Genomic DNA, 21,885 nt, shown 5'->3' with positions numbered 1-21,885 from the left:
GCAACCAGAAGAATTCACGCCCTATTTATACCATTACCAATCCACGCAACATACCACCACACACCTGCAGCCACACACCACAAGCACAACACCTTGCTTCAATTACAATTTAACTATTGCGACTCCCTTTTAGTTTGTTTCAAACGTCAAGCATCCCTATGAAATATTTATACTTCCAGACACATAAAAGGCATATAGTACACTCCATAACAACCCCATAACCTCCAAATTTAAATTAAATACCTTACCTTACCCGAAATTGGCCAAAGCTTGCCAAATTTTGCCTCGAAAGTTCTCTAGTTGCGGCTGAAATGTCGTGGCTGTTTGCTATCCATTTGGTGCTGATACAAACTATATATTTACATTATTAACACCCTCACAACATGTAAAAACCCTTAACAAAACATGGGAGAAGATAATCAAGCCATACCTTGCTAAAACTTACTAAAACTTTTCTCAGAAGTTCTCTTAACATGCTGGAAATTAGCGGACTGTTTGTATCTCTTCCTTGATGCCCTAAAATAAAATTTTACATTATTAAACACGTCTATACCACCATAGGATACCTTAAATATTTAATTCACAAAACAAAATCAGGAACCTTACCTTTTTCTCTCTTGGTCGTCGCTCCTTTCTATCTAGGTTTAGGGTTCCCTTTTCTTTGTTCTTAGCTGAAGTATTTTTTGATATGGAATGACTTTAAGATTCATAAAACATGTATATATGGGCTGCCTTAGAGGTAACACGTGGCATCCCCCTAGGGCGCCACCTCAGCCCATGTGATGTTCCACACGCTGCCATATGGCAGTAGGGTCTACCCCCATTAGGCAGGTGAGTCACCTCCTTGCTTGAATTGCTGCCACATGGCACTTCCTCCTGCTGCCATATGGCACTCTCTTTCTACTTCCACGTGTCGTCCTTTTCTCTCCCTTGTGGGTTCGTAATCTCATCTTACCTTAAGAATCCGTGTAATCCCGACTACGCAAGCTTAGTATATACTCAAGTAGCTCAAGTATGTAAAACTTCTAAGTTAATAGCTTACGTAGGTAAGTCGAGTCCTACGACTCATTACTTGGACTCCAACTCCCTCTGACTTCTTATGACCCTATTTCTAACCTTCTCTACTATGGAGTATCACATTCTCCCTTTCTTAGAGTTATTTGATAGCATCGTAGATTATTAGGCTCACATGATAACATTTAAGAAGTTTAAGAGACATTCCAAGCTCTAGAGTCTGGGGTGTAACATCCTTCCCCCCCCCCCCCTTTAGAACATTCGTCCTTGAATGTTAATTAATCTTATGAGGTCTTACTAGGACTTTGGGAATTCTCTATACCAGTTGCCATCTACTCTATTTAGGAGTTTAGATTACCCCTGGATATAGGAAAAAGTACAAATATCTTTTTGCTATCTCCTTTTTGACTTCCCAAGTCATCCCCTCTATGGTTTTTATTTTGCCACAATAGCTTGGCGGAAGTCACGTTCTTAGTTTACAACCTTCTAGATTGTTAATCCAAGATGGCGATAGGTTGTTCCTTACAGGATAACTCTTCCATTTCATGGAAATTATTTATGGGACATACTCTGGGTGGATCACCAGTATATTTGTGAAGTATCCTTATCTGACGTACGTGGCATATAGTTTCGCAATCAGGTGGTAAGTCTAACTTACAAGCAACTTTGCCTATTCTATAAATGATCCGTTAAGGACCAATTTATCCCCTTCTTGCCGAATTTTATTAAACCCTTACTTGGTGACGCTCTCACAAATACTCATTCATCTACTTCAACTCGAAAAATCAATGTCGACTATCTGCACATAACTTTTATTGACCTTGGGTTGTTAATAGTTATCCCTAAATAAACTTTACTTTATCAATACTTGCTGGATCATATTTGGGCTTGTCCATTAATCGAGGGGTGAAATATTATACTAAGATTCACCTGTGTCCCCACTCCCTTTCGCAATGATCTCCAGCGTTAAATATAAATTGAACTTCTCTGTTTGAGATAATAGATGTTGGAACTCAGTGAAATCTCATTGTCCCCTTGCTATGTCATCTCGCATAACCCACATGAATTCATAGTTCCTTAGAATGCGAGGTCAGCCTTTCCTATAATCCATATTAACTGCTTTCCATTTCTGAGTCAGGTTTCCATTTCCTATAATAGGCTATCAAGCTTTTAATGCTCTATTTTGTTTAAGCTATTGTACAATCCCTCTTAACCCAGCTTGTAACACTTTAGGCATGTTATACTACACTTTTACTTAGATCTTCCCTCCAGTTCTTTTATCATACATCATATCATAATCTTTATACAAATGTGTGTTGGTGCTTAGAGAAGTCTAGAAAATGCCTTAGCATCGCTATACTAGCCTCTTTTGTTATACCTATTTCGCTTCCTTCACTTACTCTTAAGTTTTCTCATATTCCAGTATAGGAGAGATTTCTTATCCTTTCTATTTATTCACTTCTATATCATAATGTCAGTAGCCAGTAACTTTGTTACCAATATCCTAGTCTTTAGTCAAGTGTAGCCTGGCTATCCCTTACAATATCTTTAAGTTCTCATTGTGCTTCCCTTGTCGTATTCATCCCTTTTATATGCACCCATTCTTTGATGTTATACTATTCAAGGTTCTTACTAATAATTCTCATCATTATTTCAGGTATCATGGCTTCTATCGGTTCACTACTGGCTTTTAGATCTTGTTAATTCATACCGGTATGGGATCTCACTTAAAGCCACTTCCCCCCTTTAGGGTGTACCCATGTCACTACCTGTTTGTGTTCTACCTTACGCCCTTATTTCCTATTTTCAAATGCATATGATTCTTTTCCAATACTATTGGTATATTGCACCATATCTATGCCTTCCTTTATATCACCCATACCTTTACTTGCCCATGTACGATATCTTAACATAATCATGAGGTGCTGATCTAGTCTTATTGTTGGTACTCGAGTCACGTATACATAATACTTCTTTATGCCTTATGAGCTTTCATCCTGGTCGTGTGCCCGATGCTCATATTCTCAACAGCATATCGAGCTTGCCTCAATAATAAGTCTACCTTAACACCATGTTGTTGTACTACCCCTTTAAATTTATAACTATATGTTCTCCTTTTGTTCAGTCCTCGTATTTAGTTACTTATGTCTATCTTGGGAGCCTCCGTTAGAACTTCCTTATTTATTCCATAGCTTGCTTTTCCATTTCACACCTGTCTTTATATTCCAATCACATGGACCACGTCATGCCTTTTAGTTACTTCCTTACTGATCTTTCCTTATTCTCATAACGATCTTAGTTATATTCACATGGTATCCTGTGTGCATTCAATCCCATAGTATAACACTGCTTAACCTTCTTCACATTTCTTACTATAGGTTACTTACCCTTCTTAGTTAGTCTTATCATTATTGTCTCACAAGCTGTCTTATTAAAACTTCATATCCATCACAATTTTTTTTCCTTGTACCCTTGTCTTAATCATAATATTACTTCTTTTAACTTTAACTCATCATAGTCTATCCCTGTGTATCAATTCAGTCGGTGCCTTAATGTATCATTCTATCTAGATTTATCAGTCTTCTCTAAATCAACCTTTTTGGATTATAAGTCTTGTCCAACTTCGTTCTACCATACAAATATCGACCTACTAGTTTCTATTGTCATCAATTCAGCCATTAACTCACTTCTCGAGGTCAGCCATACTCGTGGTTTAACCAAACTTCATCATTGTTGTGGGAACAACCTTTCAAGACATACTACTTCCCTGTATCCCATTCTCTTCTTATTTCTAGGAAGATTTGGGCAGAGTTTCCTTTGTATTTCTTACTATCTCAACCCCTGCACGCAAAAATGCGAACAGTGCCTCACAGGGCACACATATATACAGTCACATTATCTCATATCATAGCCATATAGGGCGCCCATAATTAGCAGTATGAAAATGGACTTACCTCGTATGTCCACTCGAACTGCACCTATTGCACTTTCCTGTATACTTTTCCTATCATTTTTCAACTATATATGTTAATTGTATTTCAACACCTTACTTGACATAGGTCCTTTGTTCCTTTGCTTACCTGTGTGCTTTATAACTCCCAACATTGTCAGTCACTTCTTCTATCGATATTTTCCTTCTGTGGAAATCACAAGTTAGTATGAGGAATTTTATTACCTATGACTCGGCTTTATCGCATGATCTTAGATCTGAAAAAAAGTAATATCCTAAATGTCCTGTAGCCTCTTGTTTATAGATGTGGTGCAAAACACACCAATAAACAAGAATCTACCAAACACTTCTGTTACGACCCATCCCCATAGGCTGCGACTGAGGTCCAACTGGGACCCCTGTGTAAATAACTATCAACTGTAACAACAAATATAAGACTCATACATGGGGACCCCAATGGGTCATACATTTTCACATACACGTAACTCCTTTCATTTGTCTCCTGAGGAGTTACATTACTGAAAATATGAAAGGGCGTGCAAGACGACAAGGCTACCATAGCGTAATAATATTACAACACGCCGTATAGGCACAAAAGGAACAATGTTATACCTCGTACTTCTGAACTTCGAAAAGCCTTCTTAAACTTTATAAAAGTTGCCATGTGACCCCAATTAGATACAACACTATCAAGTAACTCTAAAGAAAGAAGAATGAGATAACCCATAATAAGGAACTTTGGAAATAGGGATATAATAATCCAGAAGGAGTTGGAGGCCAAGTAAGGGTCGTAGGACTCGACTTACTTGCATAAGCTACCAACTTGGAAGTCTTACGTAATTGAGCCACTTGAGTACACGTCGAGCTTACATAGGCTCTTGGAGTGAGATGAGATTACGAACCCATAAAAGAAAAATAAGGAGACGACGCGTCTACTCGAAGCAAGTAGGTGATTCACCTACATAAGGTCATGTAGGTGATGCAGCAGCTTGGGTGGACCCCACACTGCCATGTGGCAGCCAAGGATTGGAGGCATAATTGAGGTGGCGCCCTAAGAGGCTGCCACGTATCACCCCTAGGGGCTTCCATATGTCACCTCCTAAGGAGGTGTATATATATGTTATATGTTGGAGTATATCTCATTTTCAGCATATCTAACTTAAGAGAATCGAGAGAAAAACGTGAGAGCAAGAAAGAGGCAGCCACGGGTTGCTCCAATTCAAGGTAAGCTCCGATTTCATTCTGTTAATTAATTATTTAAGGTACCATATGGTGATATAGCAGTGTTTAATAATGAAAATTTTCTATTTGGGGAAGCAAAGAAGAGACACAAACAGCCCACTACTTTTCAGCATACTACGACAACTTCTGAGACAAGTTTTAGTAAGTTTTATAAAGGTATGGCTTGGTTCTATTCTCTCACTTTTTGGTAAGGTTTTGGACATGTTATCAGAGTGTTAATTATTTAAAGTTATGGTTTGGAGCAGCACCAAATGGATGGCAAGCAGCCACAAAATTTTAGCCGCAACTAGAGAACTTTTGAGGCGACTTTTGGCAAGTTTTGGCCAATTTTGGGTAAGGTAAGGATTTTACTTTCAATTTGGGGTTTATGGTGTTGTTATGAAGTATATTGTATATTTTTTAAGTGTCTTTAAATGTGAAAATATCATGGAGATTCTTGACATTAGAAATATCCTAAAGTGAAGTCGTTGGGCTTAAATTGAAGTCGAGTAGAATGTTGTACTTATGGTGCTGCGGCTGTAGGTGATGTTACGGTATGTTGCAGGGATGGAACAAGTTCTAATGAAGGTGGGGGTGCTGCTGGTTTCATCCACGTAACCCTCTGTTATGTATGATTAAAGGTGTTACCACAAGGAGACTAGACACCCTATTTTAGATAGCATAATTTTGTAGGGTGTTGTTGTTTGTTTTCTGTAGTGAATAGGGGTGTAATTGAAAACTCAGGTAGGGCACATTATAGAGGAGATACTGCCCAATTTCCATTAACTCGTTAACTAGTTAAGGAACTAGTTGAGAAGACGAGCGAGGAAATGGGTTCTATGAACACTCGTGTATAACTTAAGGTGATGAACAGTTAAGGGTTGTTGATACTTGCATTACTTCCATGTTAAATAAGTTTGGAGGACGACGACATGAGCGTGACAAAGAGTAACCCATAAGAGGTATGTGAAGCTTTCCCTTGGCATGTTTTGGCATAAGTATTTAAATCTATTGTTCTTTATTTTGGCATGTATTAGATATAAGTTGTGAATGGTTTGTATATGAGACATGGGGATAATTCCATTCTTAAAGCTTTGAGTACAGTTCATAATTCTTATCCACTTCGTGATGGTAGAACTCTTGTAATGGTTGAGCTATTGCCTTCTTAAGGCTTCTATAGGATGAAAGGTAACATATGTAGAGCTTAGTGATCCTTTCTTTTGGGATGTCTTAAAGATAAATGAAATGAGGTATGATATGAGTGTGGAGGTAGTTCCAGTTGTAAGTTCCAAATATAGCACATGACTCATGTTCACTTCAAAATGCTAAGGCTCTTAAGGAAGCTAAGCTATCACCCTCGAGCCTTCTATATGTGAAGACATGATCCATGACTCTTAGTTACGTCTGAACATAAATTTCTCGAGTCTCCTATATGATGAATGTTAATTGACTGTATAATCTCCTACTTCTAAGGTCTCTGCGATGACGAACATCTCTTATTCTATGAGTTGTTTAGTCTTGTCTGGATATACGTCTAATATTCCTGAGACTCCAGTAGATATGACCCCTAATGATATTTCGCAGGGTACTTGAAATGCGTACTACCCTAGTCTTCAAGTGCCGGCTCACTTGGTTGTTTCACTAAGTCTTAGATGATGATTTAAATTGCTTATGGTTCCTCACTACTCTACTTGTGCATGTTGTTAATACATCCTTCACCGCGGCCTATGAAGGGCCAGGCATGATAAATTTATCGTGTCCCATGAAGGGCCGAGCATGATAAATTCATCGCATCCCATGAAGGGCCAGGCATGACAAATTCACTGCATCCCATGAAGGGCCGGGCATGATAAACTCACCGAGTCCCATGAAGGGCCGGGCATGATAAACTCACCGTGTCCTATGAAGGGCCGGGCATGATAAATGATGAAATGATTATTCACCGTGTCCCATGAAGGGCCAGGCATGTTAAATAATGAAATGGTTATTCACCGCGTCCCATGAAGGGCCGGGCATTATAAATGACGAAATAATTATTCACCACGTCCCATGAAGGGCCAAGCATGATACATGATTAAATGACAACTTCACCGAGTCCCTCACTAAAGGGCCAGATATAAGAGACAAGCATACATATAAAAACCTAGTAATGTACTTGTAAGGCATAAAACGATGTCGTATACGATCGTATGATTCCTTATACGTTGATTTGGTAACACCGAGTCCCGCAGCGGGCCGAGAGTGATATGTGAGGGTGATATACATGCTCTCTTTTTACAAGATGTAGGTATAGTGAACTCTTAACTGTCATACTTGTTTCATGCATCCCTATTTCAGTTGTTATCTCAGTTATGTGTTGTTATGCTTTATATACTTAGTACATATATCGTACTAACCCCCCGTTCTCTTGGGGGGATGCGTTTCATGCCCGCAGGTACAGACGCATGCTTTGGGGATCCACCATCTTAGGGTTGCACTCGGCAAGGTTGGGAGGAGCTCCATTGAATTAGAGCCAAGCCTTTGGGTATTAGACCTTCTATGTATATATTTGTATATTCAGGGGTATGGCGGGGCCCTATCTCTCCGTATATTGCTGCTACTATTCTTTAATGTCTATAGACATATGTATGTGGGTTGTTTGTGAGTTCGTTTTGATTGTTCCTATACGGCATGATATAAATGTTTTTATGTTACAACAACCTTGTCATCTTGCATGCCCTTTTATGATAGGGTATGAAATGAAGGGGCTACACGTACTCGAATTTTTTTTAACTCATTGGGATTTTGTTAGTAGTATCACTTTGTGCATAGCTTGATTTGACTAAAACTGATAGGTATATATACGGGGGTCCAGGCCGGACCCCAGTCATGGCCTACGGGGTTAGGTCATGAAAAACAACTTATAAACGACCCACATACATATGTCTATAGACCTCTAAGAATAACAATCATATCACATGGAGGGATAGGACCCCGCCGTACCCCTGAATGAGAAAATATATACATCAAATACTAAGTACCAAAACCTCGGCTCCGGTACAATGGAGCTTCTTCTAAACTGGCTGAATGGAATCCTAAGCTGGCGGACTCTCAAAACCTATGTCTGTACCTACGGGCATTAATACAGCCCCCCCAAAAAAGAGGGGTCAGTACGATATATGTACTGAGTATGTAAATTACAAAACATCACAAGGAAATTACATTTATCATAGGGGTGCAGGGGACAAGTATAAAATTTAATAGAGTACTGTACCTGTACCTTACAAAATAAGGTCATGCATATCATTATCATATACCGTATCCGGCCCGCTTGGGGACTCGGTGTTACAAATGCATCATTTTATCATCGTAGGCATATGCATACTATTAGCGCATGGAAAGTACAGCCCGATCCATATATATAACAGGTAAGTGCCGAGGAGCGTTCGACTCGATCCATATATATAACAGGTTGGTGCCGAGGAACGTACGGCCCGATCCCTATACATATAATACGTTAGTGCCAAGGAACGTATGGCTCGATCCCTATACATATAATAATGCATATACGTGCACATAAACCTTGGTGATATATCAGACATCTCCTGAATATCATCTAAAGATATGTTAAAGAGCCTCTAGGTATAGGAGCTTTCACATCCAATCATCATTCAGTATGCAGTAGGCTCGAGGGTCATAGTTCAACTACTTCAGGGCCCTTATCACCCAAAAATGAGTACAAGTCATGAGTTATATCCGGAACCTATAAATTGAATCACCTCTGACTCATATCATATATCGCTTTACTTACCTTAAACTGTTTCAAGAGAAGGAAGGGATAGGCTTCATGTGTACTACTTTTCGTCATATAGATGACTTACAAGTCTATAACTTAATTATCGTAGGAGTTATAGTGTCGAGAAGTGAATAAGATTGAAAAACCATACTCGGGGTTCTATGAATGGAATTATTCCCATGCTACATACACAATCCACTTAAGACTAAGACATGCCAAAAGAAAAGAAAGGTAGACTTTACGTACTCCTCACTTCCTAACATATGGAACGCTTGAGAAGTCCTAGTTCAATTACTGTAAGAGTGCTTTCATTAAGAACTAAATAAGGGTCGTGAATTACGCTTGGAATTTATGAGTAGATTTACCCTCAAGCCCATATCATTCACTACTTAATTTGAAGACATGCCAAAAGAAAGGAAAGATAAGCTTTACATAGTTATGCCAAAAACATGCCGAAAGAAGGAAATGTTAGCTTTACATACCTTTTATGGATTCTACTTAACCGTGATTGTATCATCGTCCTCTGAACCTATTTAACATGAAAGTAATAATAATATTAATAACTTTCAACTCTCCATCCCCTTAATCCAAAACCAAGCATCCGTAGGAATCATTTCCTTATTTACTCTTCTTGACTAGTCTATTAGTTAGTTACGGAGTTGACGGAAATCGGGCACACCTCCCCTATAATTGCCCTATCAACAGTTCCATTTTACCCTCAAAACTTAGAAGCCACAACATCCACAACAACCAGCATCTATAAAACACAGAAATACCACAATACGACGCAATATAAGTTCCAAACAATTCGCCCAAAACTACGATACCAAAAGAGGGTTTTTAATCTTTATTTTGTAAAACCTTTAGCTATATGAAATGGAGGGTCATGTGGCTTCCACAACAACCACAACAACCAGAATCTATAAAACACAGAAATACCACAATACGACGCAATATAAGTTCCAAACAATTCGCCCACTACGATACCAAAAGAGGGTTTATAATCTTTATTTTGTAAAACCTTTAGCTATATGAAATGGAGGGTCGTGTGGCTGCAACCAGAAGAACTAACACCCTATTCATACAAATATACATCCCTTAAACATACCACCACACACCTTCATCCCCACACCACAAGCACAACACCTTGCTTCGACTACAATTTAACTATAGCGACTCTAATTTAGTTTGTTTCGAACGTCAAGCATCCCTATGAAATATTTATACTTCCATCAACATACAATCCATATAATTCACTACATAACCACCCCATAATCAAATTTAAAGGAAAGACCTAACCTCACCCGAAAAATGCCAAAGCTTGCCAAAATTCCCCTCGGAAGTTCTCTAGTTGCGGCTGAAATGTCGTGGCTGTTTGCTATCCATTTGGTTCTGCTACAAACCATAATTTTACATAATTAACACCCTCATAACATTTACAAACCCTTACCAAAATGTGGGAAAAGAGAACCAAGTCATACCTTGCTAAAACTTACTAAAACTTGTCTTCGAAAGTTCTCTTAACGTGCTGGAAATTAGAGGACTGTTTGTATCTCTTCCTTGCTGCACCAAAATAAAATTTTACGTTATTAAACACCTCTATATCACCATAGGATACCTACAATAATTAATTCATGGAACAAAATCGGGAACCTTACCTTTTTCTCTCTTAGTCGTCGCTCCTTTCTCTCTAGGTTTAGGGTTCCCTTTTATTTGTTCTTGGCTGAAGTATTTTTGGATATGGAATGACTTTAAGAGACATAAAACATGTATATTTGGGCTTCCTTAGAGGTGAAATATGGTAGCCCCCTAGGGGTGACGCGTGGAAGCCCCCTCTTAGGGCTCTACCTCAGCCCATATGGCCATCCACACGATGCCACGTGGCAGTGGGGTGCACCCCCAGCAGGCAGGTGAGTCACCTCCTTGCTTGAGTTGCTGCCACATGGCACTTCCTCCTACTGCCACGTGGCACTCTCTTTTTGCTGCCACTTGTCATCCTCTTCTCTCCCTCGTGGGTTCTAATCTCATCTTACCTTAAGAACCCGTATAATCCCGGCTACGCAATCTTAGTATATACTCAAGTAGCTCAAGTATGTAAAATTTCTATGTGAATACCTTATGTAGGTGAGTCGAATCCTACGACTCATTATGTTACACCCCGCACTTTTGAACCTTGAAACGTGTTCCTAGTCTTCTTGAAAGTGTCCATGAGATCCCTACTATCCACACACATCAAACGACTCTAATGAGGGTAGAATATGATACCCCATAGTAGAGAAGGTTGGAAATAGAGTCAAAAGAATCCGGAAGGAATTGGAGGCCAAGTAATGAGTCGTAGGACTCGATTTACCTACATAAGATACTAACTTAGAAGTCTTATGACTTAAGCTATTGGAGTACGTACCAAGCTTGCGTAGCATGGATTACATAGGCTCTTAAAATAAGACGAGATTGCAAACCCACGAGGAAGAGAAAAATAACACACGTGGAAGCCAATGAAGGAGTGACACATGGCAGTACCTCAAGAAAGAAGGTGAGCCACCTGCTTGGGGGAGGTGTGCCCCACTTCCACGTGGCAGCCCCTAGTTGGCAGCATATTATGGTGACCAATATTGGACACGTGTCACCCTAAGGGGCTGACACATGTCACCTCCAAGGAAGCCCATGTATTTATGTTTTATGAATCTTAAGTCAAGTTACTTATCCAAACGTGCAGCAAACATAAGAGAAAGAGAGAGAAAACGTTAGAGAGCCAAAGGAGGCAAGTACGACTTAAGAGAAAAACTAAGGTAAGTTTCTAATTTTCTCTCCGTGAATTAATTATATACGGTTTTCCTAAACCACTTGGCGATGTATATTTATATCTTAAAATGTCTACGGAACCATAACTTCAGGTTTATACTTGGAACAAACAAGAGAAAGTTGAAAGGAAAACTCTAGGAACAAGAGGAGGGAGCTACGGGTTTGGCCCTTTGGAGGTGAGCCTCCGACTTCCTTTCCATGAATTAATTATTTATGATATCCCATGGTTATATAATAGTATTTTATAACCAAAAATTCTAATTTGTGGCAGCGGAAAAGGGACATAAACAGCCAGCTCAATTTCAGCACCTTTGGAGAAGTTCCGAGTTGCAATTTGGCAGCTTTAGCCAATTTTGGGTAAGGTAAAGTTTATCCTTTTAACTTGGAATTTATGGTAACATTATGGAGTGTATTATATGCCTTTTTTGTGGTTGGAAACATAAAAATGGTATAGGAATGCTTGACGTTGGAGACAATCCAAATTATAGTCGCTAGAGTTGAATTGTCGTCAAAGTAAAGTGTTGTTCTTGTGAGGAGCTGCTGCAGGGGTGTGGTGTTTTGTTGCAGGGACTTAATGCGTTATAAAATGGGTAGGTTTTCTTCTGGTTTCATCCACACTACCCCTCATTTCATATAATTAAAGATGTTGCAAAACAAAGACTAGAGACCCTTTTTTGGTATCATAGTTTCGAGCGAATAGTTTGGAGTTTATGTTGTATATTGTTGGTGTGAATTGCTTAAACATATGCTGAAGGTTGTTGTTTTTGGTTGGATGTAGTGTTTAGGGATCTAATTAGAAATTTGGATAGGGCACGTTATAGGGGAGGTGCTGCCTAATTTTCGTCAACGCCTTAACTAATTAAAGAACTAGTCGAGGAGACGAACAAGGAAATAGATTCCATGAATACTAAGGTGGAACCTAAGATGTTGGAAAGCTAAGAGTGGTTGATATTCATATTACTTTAATGTTAAATAGTTTCAAAGGATGATGAGGCGAACGGGATAAAGAGTAACTCATAAGAGGTATGTGAAGCTCTCTCTTGGCATGTTTTTGACATAGGTATGTAAAGCCTATCTTTTCTCTTCCTTTTGGCATGTCTTAGATATAGGCTATGGATGATGAAAGCTTCGTGGAAACTTCACTCTTAGGTTTTGAATATGACTTCAGGACTCTAGATCACTTCTGGATGTTAAGACTTTTAAAGTAGTTAAACTCCTACTCCTCGAGTCTCCTATATGACTATATAACGATTGATTCGACTAAGCTCTTTTTTCTAAAAAAGAAAGGCTTTGATACAACCAACGCTCGGATTATTATAAGATATTTCATACTGGTATATGTATAGGATTTCCAAAACTCCCTTTTACATAGTTCTTAGTGACATTTAGAGGGTATACGTTAGATACTTTCTGCCCTGATCTCCAGGGATGATTCACCTGCTGACTTCATTGAGTCTCTCATAATGATTTAAATTGTGTTTGGTTTCTCACTACTCTACTCGTATATACTGTAACACGTCCTTCATTGTATATTCACTGCATTTTTCACTGCTCCCTCACTAGAGGGCCGGGTACGTATGTATATATATGATGATGTATTGTAATAAGGTGGTAATGGCACTGGGGCCATGATGGTTTTACAAATATGATTCACCGGACCCCTGAAAGGGCCAGCTATATGGTATGATATGAGCATGCATGCTTTTGTAATTCAGAGAGTACATGTACAGGCTTCTAATTTGATAATTTGGTCCCCTACTTCTTTATTTGGGATATACCTCAAGTTGTATTATGTTACATTTTACCTACTCAGTACATATGTCGTACTAACTCTCTTTTCTCGGGGGGGGGGGGGGGCTGCATTTCATGCCCACAGGTATAGGTATATGTTTTGGGAGTCCATCATCTCAAGATCCCGCTCAGCTCAGCTGGAAGAGGCTCTATTGTATCGGAGCCTAGTTTTTGGCATTAGCCATTGATGTATAGTATTATTTTGTTATTCAGAGGTACGGCGGGGGACTTGTCCTGCCATATATTGTCATTGATATTGTTAGAGGTCTGTAGACATGTATATGTGGGTTTTGTATGTCAGTTTGATTCAGATGGGTCTATGTGATGTATGATATATGTTATTATGTTATGGCAGCCTTGTCAGCTTGCGTGCCTTTCCATGAGGTCATACAAATGAAAGAGGCTATAGGTTTATAAAAATGTTATCACCCAATAAGGTTCTGTTGCATGGTATTATGTTAATTACAGTTCGACTTGACCACAACTGATAGACACGTATACGGCGGTTAAGATTAGACCCCAGTCACGGCCTACGAAGTTGGGTCATGATAGAAGTGGTATCAGAGCAGTTCGTCCTTGGAGTGTCTACAGATCGTGTCTAGTGGAGTCTTGATTATCGATGTGTTGTGCGCCACATCTATAAACAAGAGGCTACAGGACATTTAGGATATTACCTTTCTTTTACATCTGAGATCATGCTATAGATCTGAGTTATAGGAAAATTCCGTATACTAATCTTGGATCTTAACAGAATGACGACATCAACCGAAGGATGTAATTGACGATATGGGATATTACGAAGCATGCAGGTAAGTAAAGTAAAGGCACGAAAGATATCCATCGGGTATGGTATTGAAGTAATATTAAATATAAAGTTGAAACCTGAAAGGAAAGTAGAGAGGAAGTGCAACAAATGCAGTTTGAAGTTGGACATACGAGGTAAGTCCATTACTTTCATACTATTATTAATATTGAAAGCCCCGTGTAGCTGCGGTATTAGATGATATTGAAATCCCTGTGTGGCTGTGATATGATATGAATATATATATGTATATATATATATATGTATATATGTTGGCCCTATGAGGCATTTTTGGTATTTTTTGCATATAGGTTTTGGGATAGTAAGGATTATAGAGGAAACTCTGCTGAAATTTTCCCAGAACAAAAAGAAGGGAATAAAAAATAGCTTTATAACATGTCTTGGAAATTGATACCGAGTACCCATATTATGCTAAATTAAAGTTGTAAGAGCTACTCTTCATGTCGTCAATAAGGGACACCCTTTTTACTCACGGAGGTTTATTATGGAAAAACAAAAGTCTGTCTGAGAAGTACAGTTCAGACCACAGTATCTCTAGCCGTAATTATTCTATAGAAAAAAAGAGAAGCTCAGGTTGAAAGTTAAGATGTCCAGTAATTGAGCTTCACTCATTTTGAAAGTACCAAGCCCCAACTCCTAATTGTAAATTAGATAAGTTGTTCATAACTCGAGGATAAACTCAGAAGGAAACTAGGTAGGTCAACTATTAAGAGAAGTACTGTGATGGTTAAGAGATTCTAGTTTTTTCCAACAATGGTTGGAAAATGGTTTACGATAACAATTTATAGTTCTCCACCGACTAGTTGGGGAAAGAGCTTCGGACAGAAGCACCTCAAAGAGATGTCAGGAACTGAATATGAGTATGAACTAAAAAAGGGATATGTAAGTATGAATTGAACGGTGTGATACGATTATACAGAGATAAATTAGGACCACTAGTAAGGCGTCCTTAGTATACGTTGATAGAGTTAAAAGTCTGTGTTTGGTACATAGTAAGGGTAAGGGCTATAAGGTATAAAGGTGTAATGCGCATATACAACATCGCCCCGAAAATAGTGGAAATCTTAAGGGACAAAGACGGCAAACTTAAGGAATAAATGGCACAACTTCCATTCATCCCAAGAAACAAAGGATATAGGTTGGGAAAGCCACTACTCCAAGAGAACCTTGGACAATGAATGTCGGAATACAAATGTTGCCTAGTTAAAAGAAAATTTAGAATGGCTACAAGTGTATATTAACTTTTAATGTGGCCTTGGGCGAGTTGTTCCATGGGTCCTATTACTTAAGTACAGATTAATAGAGGAGATGTCTCACTATGTATGGAAAGATTCCAGCCGCTTTGTGATTTAGCCAAGGTTCCGTACGTGCATAATCGAGTTATAAAATATACTGAAAAATAGGGACATGATGCAGTACTAAGTAGACTGGGGAAGCAGACCGGATGAATTTGAGACTGGACCTAGAGAGATAGAGCAAGGTATAAGTAGGTAAAAGTATAAGTACCCTCTAAAGGGGGAAAGCAAGTGAGAGAACTGCAAGGGTAAGATAGAGGCAATTGATGGGGCAACATGCTTGAGACGGATGTTTAAACTGCAATAAGATCCCTTGCTGAACCAAGTTAGAAAGATCTGAAAGCCACCAATAATTGGATAGAAGTCAGAATGGTATGTGAGACAATGTTAAGGAGTTTTGACGAGACCCTGAACAATATAACACTAGAAGGAGGGTACGTATAAAAGCAAAAGAATATACTAATGAAAGGATATCGAATAACTCAAGGGACACTATGATGGATAATGACAGCATGCTAGATCAAAAGCCACATCTTAGATGTAGAGTTGGTCGCAAATGATATTGCGATACATAAATAACCTAGGAAAAGAAATAGCAAGACTCCTATGGTAGGAGATAAGATGATCAAGGAGTAAATAAGGAAATAGAAAGAGGTGCGGCAAGGTATTTCTTGCACTCTCTCATATTCTCGTTAAGGTAAAGAATGACACGAGGATGTGTCAAGAAGGTTACAAGCGGGGGTAAGGAAAAATTATGAAATGGTTTAAATAAGATGGACAGGACTAGCTGGTTACTATAGGATTGGCAAGCTTATATTCAAAATTCCTTTAAAACTATGCCAGCTAAGGATAGACAGAACTCAAAGTGGCTCTAAAGGTCACTATATGAATGAACTTTAGTGCTACTCGATAGCCAACCCTAATGAATGTATACATACAAAAAGGGGTGAATACAATAGGAGGAGTTAAACCAAAATGACCAAAAAAGGACATGGTCATAGTGGATCTAAAGATCTACCCCTATACCGGTTGTAAGTTAACAGAGGAAAGGGCAAGGCAACACATAATGACCGGTGAGACGATGCTAAGATAAATTATGGGCTAAGGTGAGTGCCCCTCACATTATTGCAAGGATTACCATGAAGCGCGACATGAGGAATTCACAAGGAGGTCACCCATCCTAGTATTTCTCTCTCCCAAGCACGCTTAACTTCGAAATTATGATGGAATTCAATGCATTAGTGTTGGTATGATCACGCGAGATGGAATAATCTGAACTAGCGGTGTAGAAACAATATGAGATTATGTACCAGGAGTACTATAGTTACGTTGAGGGTATTGCGAAAAGGACTTAAGTAAAATGAGAAAGATTAGCTAATTGTTAACTGACGGCGCACTTGAATGCCATAGTTCTTCAACATAGTACCAGTTAATGATAGGCGAACCATGGAAGGGCTATATGGGCCAGTAGGCAAGGGAATTTCAACAACACTTGGAAGCTAATTCTAAGGGGCCAAAGAGCAAAACCCAATGGGTAGAATGCCAGTTAAAGTCTCGAAAGGAATTGAGAAAAACTATACGAGGCTAAGGTTTCCCAAATTATCATTGTCATTACAAACCTATTCTATACTCTGCGAGAGTAGGGTGATATACGGGTTATTATGAGTAGGCTAATAAATCAGCCTATTTGTTTTCAATCAAGACCACCTATGCAGTTGAAACTAGGAAGTTATAGGACAAGGAGGTAGTAAGACTCCGTGAGGTTTCCCCAGCTAATATTTCAGATAAAGGGACTTCAATTATGATTAACGTCTAGAGATCAGTCTATGAAGAGATCAGGAACATAGGTAGGTCTTAGTACCACAGTTTTCCCTCGATCTGCTGGACAGACTAAGCATACTATTAGACGCTGAAAGATATGTCGAGAGCCGGGGTTGTTAACTTCGAAGGTAACTGGGATGATTATCCATCACTTATCGAGTTGCCTACCATAATGGCTACCACTCCAGTATTCCAATGACCCCGTATAAGACTAGTGAGGCAGAATGTATAAGTCCCCTATTGGATGGATCGAGGTTGGAAAAATTAAGCCGGTTGGCCCAAACATGATTAAGCAAGCCATTGACTAGCTACCTAGAATCGGCAGAAGTGATATGCGGATAGTCGACATCGATATTTAGAGTTCAAATTTATGATTGAGTGTTCGTAACAGGGTCACCCAGGAAGGAAGTAATAAGATTTGGCGAGAAAAGGAAACTTAACCCAAAATACATTGGATTTAATTAAGTTGCTGGTAAGATGGACAAAGTTGCCCATCAGTTAGACTTACCACCTGATTACGAAACTATACGTCCAATACATCTGATATGGATACTTCACAAGGTACTGGTGATCCACCCAGAGTGCGTCCCATTGATGATATCCATGAGATGGAATCCTGCAAGGAACAACCTATAACCATCTTAGAATGGCAAATTAGAAAGTTGCGGATACGGACGTGACTTCCGTCAAGGTATTGTGGCAAAACAAAAACCAGGAAGAGGATGACCTGGAAGGTTGAAGAGAATATGGAACACGAGTATTCACACCTATTCCCGATGTCTACAGGTAACCCCAACTCCTGAAACCCGTATATTAAATACTTAGATGGGAGTATGTGTTATGGAAATAGCAAAGAATCTCCCTATACTCTGTAAAAAGTTCTAAGGGAAGTTTTGTTTAACATTCAGGGATGAATGTTCTAAAGGGGGGAAGGATGTTACACCCCGCACTTTTGAACCTTAAAACGTGTTCCTAGTCTTCTTGAAAGTAGCCATGAGACCCCTACTGTCCACACACATCAAACGACTCTACGGAGGGGAGAATATGATACCCTATAGTAGAGAAGGTTGGAAATAGAGTCAAAAGAATCCGGAAGGAATTGAAGGCCAAGTAATGAGTCATAGGACTCAATTTACCTACATAAGCTAATAACTTAGAAGTCTTACATACTTAAGCTATTGGAGTACGTACCAACCTTGCGTAGCATAGACTACATAGGCTCTTAAAATAAGATGAGATTTTGAACCCACGAGGAAGAGAAAAGAAGATACATGGCAACCAATAGAGGAGTGACACATGGTAGCACCTGAAGCAAGCAGGTGACCCACCTGCTTGGGGGAGGTGGGCCCCACTGCCACGTGGTAGCCCCTAGTTGGCAGCATATTATGGTGACCAATATTGGACACGTGTCACCCTAAGGGGCTGACACATGTCACCTCCAAGGAAGCCCATGTATTTATTTTTTATGAATCTTAAGTCAAGTTACTTATCCAAACATGCAGCAAACATAAGAGAAAGAGAGAGAAAACGTTAGAGAGACAAAGGAGGCAGGTATGCCTTAAGAGAAAAACTAAGGTAAGTTTCTAATTTTCTCTTCGTGAATTAATTATATACGGTGTTACTAAACCATGTGGAGATGTATATATGTATATTACGATGTCTACGGAACCATAACTTCAGGTTTACACTTGGAACAAACAAGAGAAAGTTGAAAGGAAAACTCTAGGAACAAGAGGAGGGAACTACGGGTTTGGCCATTTGGAGGTGAGCCTCCAACTTCCGTTCTATGAATTAATTATTTATGGTATCCAAAGGTTATATAATAGTGTTTTATAACCAAAAATTCTAATTTGGGGCAGCGTAGAAGGGATATAAATAGCCCGCTCAATTTCAACACGTTTGGAGAAGTTCCAAGTTGCAATTTGGCAGTTTATGCCAATTTCGGGTAAGGTAAGGTTTATCCTTTTAACTTAAACTTTATGGTGATGTTATGGAGTATATTATACACCTTTTTTGTGGATGTAAACATCAAAACTGTATAGGAATGCTTGACGTTGGAGACAATCCAAATTGTAGTCACTAGAGTTGAATTGTCGTCGAAGTAAAGTATTGTTCTTGTGAGGTGTTGCTACATGGGTGTGGTGTTTTGTTGCAGGTAATTAATGTGTTATAAAAGGGGTATGTATTCTTCTTGTTTCATCCACATGACCCCTTATTTCATATAATTAAAGATGTTGCGAAACAAAGACTAGAGACCCTTTTTTGGTATCATAGTTTTGAGCGAGTCGTTTGGAGTTTATGTTATATATTGTTTGTGTCAATTGCTTAAACATATACTGAAGGTTGTTGTTTTTTGTTGTATGTAGTGTTTAGGAATCTAATTGGAAATTTGTATAGGGCACATTATAGAGGAGGTGGTGCCCAATTTTCTTTAACGCCTTAACTAATTAAAGAACTAGTCGAGGAGATGAACAAGGAAATAGATTCCATGAATATTAAGGTGTAACCTAAGATGATGGGAAGATAAGAGTGGTTGATATTTGTATTACTTTCATATTGAATAGGTTCAAAGGATGACGAGGCGAACGGGATAAAGAGTAACTCATAAGAGGTATGTGAAGCTCTCTCTTGGCATGTTTTTAACATAGGTATGTAAAGCCTATCTTTTCTCTTCCTTTTGGCATGTCTTAGATGTAGGCTATGTATGATGAAATCTTTGGGGAAAATTCACTCTTAGGTTCTGAATATGACTTCAGGACTGTGGATCACTCCTGGATGTGAAGACTTTTAAAGTAGTTAAACTCCAACTCCTCGAGTCTCCTATATGACTGTATAACGATTGATTCAACTAAGCTCTTTTTTGTAAAAAAAGAAAGGCTCTGAGATAACCAACGCTCAAACTTCTATAAGATATTTCATACTAGTATATTTCTAGGATTTCCAAAACTCCCTTTTACATAGTCTTTAGTGACATTTAGACGGTATACGTCAGATACTTTCTGCCCTGATCTCCAGGGATGATTCACCTGCTGACTTTATTGAGTCTCCAATAATCATTTAAACTGTGTTTGGTTTCTCACTACTCTACTCATGTATACTATAACACTTCTTTCATCGCGACCGAGTCAATAATAGTAATCCTGCACAATTCACTGCATTTTTCACCGCTCCCTCACTAGAGGGCTGGGTACTATATATATATATGATGTTGTGTTGTAATAAGGTTGTAATGGCACTGGGCCATGATGGTTTAACAGATATGATTCACCGGACCCCTGAAAGGGCCGGCTATATGGTATGATATGAGCATGCATGCTTTTGTAATTCACAGAGAACATGTACTGGCTTCTAATTTGATAATTTGGTCCCCTGCTTCTTTATTTTGGATATACCTCTAGTTGTATTATGTTACATTTTACCTACTTAGTAAATATATCGTACTGACCCCCTTTTCTCGGTGGGGATGTGTTTCATACCAGTAGGTATAGGTATAGGTATTGGGAGTCCATTATCTTAAGATCCCGCTCAGCTCAGCCGGAAGAGGCTCCATTATATTGGAGCCTAGTTTTTGGTATTGGCCGTTAATGTATTGTATTATTTTATTATTCCAGGGTATGGCGAGGGACCTGTCCCGCCATATATTGTCATTGATATTGTTATTGGTCTGCATACATGTATATGTGGGTTGTGTATGTTAGTTTGATTTAGTTGGGTCTACATGATGTATGATAAATGTTATTATATTATGGCAGCCTTGTCGGCTTGCGTGCCCTTTTATAAGGTAATCAAAAATGATTCGTAAATAAGATTCATCCAAAAACTGTGAAGACTCAAATTTAGGACCTTTTCTCAAACCAGCAAGATGAGTCTTATTGAAGACTCATAATCTTGAAGTTGATTCGTAGACTCAACTTTAGAGGCCTTGAAACAGAACTTCCTCAGGCTTGCAATGATGACTCACTCTATGAGTCGTACACTTGAGTAATATTCGTAGAAGTGAATCCATAAGGTCAAATTTTGGATTTAATGAAGGGTAACTATGTCATTTCCTAAATTTAGCTCAACGAACGTAGACATAATTTGACTAAGTTGTAACCTATATCTACCCAATCCTTTGAAATATCCTCATTCTAAATCACTCTAAGATAAGAACACAACTCTCTTAAGGATTCTTCTCTAAGCTATAAGCTAGGGTTTCAAATTTTCTTCAAGTTTTCTTCTCAAATTCTAAATGAGAGGGGATTGATCCATGGTTTCCTTTCACCCATGGAGTCCCAAAGTTTTCTCCAAAGTTTTCCTCAATTTTCAATGGATTATGAACCCAAGTTTTGATGAATTGCATTGGGCTATTTCAATTTCATTTTGAATTGTTATCAATGATTATTCTAAGCAT

At 38.8% G+C, this 21,885-nt stretch overlaps 1 pseudogene; it reads right to left on the bottom strand.

Annotated features, from left to right (window-relative positions):
• Positions 1 to 16,812: 16,812 nt before the first annotated feature.
• Positions 16,813 to 16,932, bottom strand: LOC129897969 (5S ribosomal RNA; annotated as a pseudogene).
• Between the last annotated feature and the right edge of the window lie 4,953 nt (positions 16,933 to 21,885).

The sequence above is a fragment of the Solanum dulcamara genome, chromosome 7 (assembly GCF_947179165.1).
Source record: "Solanum dulcamara chromosome 7, daSolDulc1.2, whole genome shotgun sequence".
Taxonomy (NCBI): domain Eukaryota; kingdom Viridiplantae; phylum Streptophyta; class Magnoliopsida; order Solanales; family Solanaceae; genus Solanum; species Solanum dulcamara.
Note: the sequence above shows the minus strand (reverse complement) of the source record. Positions and strands in the feature narration are given on the sequence as shown.